General features: G+C 32.0%; 1 long non-coding RNA gene across 1 annotated transcript; it reads right to left on the bottom strand.

Annotated features, from left to right (window-relative positions):
- Positions 1–639: 639 nt before the first annotated feature.
- Positions 640–1,501, bottom strand: LOC141485963 (uncharacterized). Its single transcript, XR_012467565.1, has 2 exons — positions 1,403–1,501; positions 640–1,101 (listed from the first exon to the last, which is right to left on the bottom strand). It is a non-coding gene; the product is annotated as an uncharacterized lncRNA (long non-coding RNA).
- Between the last annotated feature and the right edge of the window lie 566 nt (positions 1,502–2,067).

Genomic DNA, 2,067 nt, shown 5'->3' with positions numbered 1-2,067 from the left:
TGGAAAAAAACTCCAATAATATTCATTACTGCACCAAAGGTTCCAAACAGTGCATCACGAGTTCATTGTTATTGACTGAAAGGGGTATATAGTAGGGAGCATATAGTAGGGAGGGTGAGCATATACCCAAAGCACTTAGGTCACATGTGACCCATTGTACATCTTCCTGAGTTATCGTCCTAGGTCCTCCTAGGTACCCACATAGCAATAGATATTCCAGGTATATTTCATGAATATACATTTAAGGATATTGTATTATGCTATGAATATGCCATGGATATATATATATCTTCTGGAGAATATTCCCTGGAAGTGCTCCTGGCGAACCTTTGATATATTTTAAGAATATTCCGTGGGAATATTCTTGGAATATCTTATAATATTCTTAGAATATCTAAGGTATATTCTATTAAGAATATTCCAGGAATAGAACCCGAGGAATATTCATAAAATATTCAGGATATTCTTAGTTTATTGTAGGAATATACAATAGAGAAACACCATAGAATATTCTTTAAATATATTTTATGAATATTCTAGAAATATTTGGAATATTCCAAGAATGTGACGAGTAACCGCTATCAGGCATGTATATATTGCATTTTGATACAAGATTCACACAAGTAATAAAACACATAATATTCATAAACAAATATATTTTAAAAACAATATATACTGAAATATTTGACGTTTCAACCAATATTAAAAATAAAAAAATCTAATTCAAAATATTTATTCACTGAATAGAATATTCCTGAATACTGTCATATTACAAATATTAGAAATGTATTCAAATTAGGATGTTCCTACTCTCAAACAAATGTATACTAAAATAACAACTCTGTGAATTCATCAGCACTAATTAAAAAATAATAAATATATCATTTCATTGAAAAAGAAAAAGTGTATTACATCAAGAAATAGGTTGGGTTAGGTTTCTTACTTAAAAAAATAAACCCACAAATGAAGTATTTGAAATGAGTGGTATGATGGGTTCTTCAATGAATTTCACTTACTTAAAGTTATCCAAACTTTGCTCACCAGAATAATTTTCCTTATATTTGTCCAACAATGCATCAGCCAGTGTTTCAATAGTAATACCTGGAACAAAATGTACATTAACGTTCATTATCACTATTTGAAAGTGGCACAATAAAACTGGACTAAAAATCAAATGGATATTTTTCGCATAGGTTACTCATGAACATTTACAACATTTTATGACTTGGAGAGCAACTTGCATTGTCTTGTTGAAAAGTACTCATTACTTTTTCAGTTCCTTGGCGCACCAGCCTGTACCAAGTACCACTCTGTTTCCTTTTGGGCAAATTGATACTATCTTGAAAACGAGTGATAAAAATTATGAAAACAAATGATAAAAAAGAATGTGTCATTCACTTACTTTTCTCTATTGAAGATACACAACTGAAATCACTCTAGTTCAAACATGTACTTAGTCAAACCGACAAATCCCACACACCAACTCTCCTCGAACCTAAAATGAGGTATAGTATGTTAATCACCATAACTTTATCATCGATACTATTGCATTTTACTTACTTATATGCAACTTTCCTGTTTGAAGATTCAAAATCAAACTATTCGCTGTACTGCAAATTGGACAACCCCAAATTATAAATGGTACACTGAACGTGACAGAATTATACTTTGATAATAACACCAACACACCATGCATTACACACACGAACCTGCCACGTCAACCTCCATGTTGAATCATATGTCGAATTTAACGCAAATGTACCATGCATTAAGGGACAGCCGCTTTCACAGAGCTTATTCGACTGTCGCGCGCTACACTTCAATTGACCAATGAGAAACGTTTACTCCAATTCTTCACTTCCCCATTTCTATGTTTCCAGGATTTTTCGCTTTGTAATTAAATAATTTCAAATACAAAAAGACAAATAGGATGAGAATTAACCAGTTTATTGATGCAATTGGTTCATTTATTGGCCCATTCAAATTTTTTGTCGTTTCCAACAGTTGCTGTTGGATCAATTCATCCAGAATCTTCGCGTTGAGTTCAAAAACTGGTTAACACTATCA

Source organism: Leptinotarsa decemlineata, unplaced genomic scaffold, assembly GCF_025532065.1.
Source record: "Leptinotarsa decemlineata unplaced genomic scaffold, Ldec_3_MD MMD2_tig00026340_RagTag_RagTag, whole genome shotgun sequence".
Classification (NCBI taxonomy): domain Eukaryota; kingdom Metazoa; phylum Arthropoda; class Insecta; order Coleoptera; family Chrysomelidae; genus Leptinotarsa; species Leptinotarsa decemlineata.
This window is presented reverse-complemented; position numbering and strand designations above follow the sequence as displayed.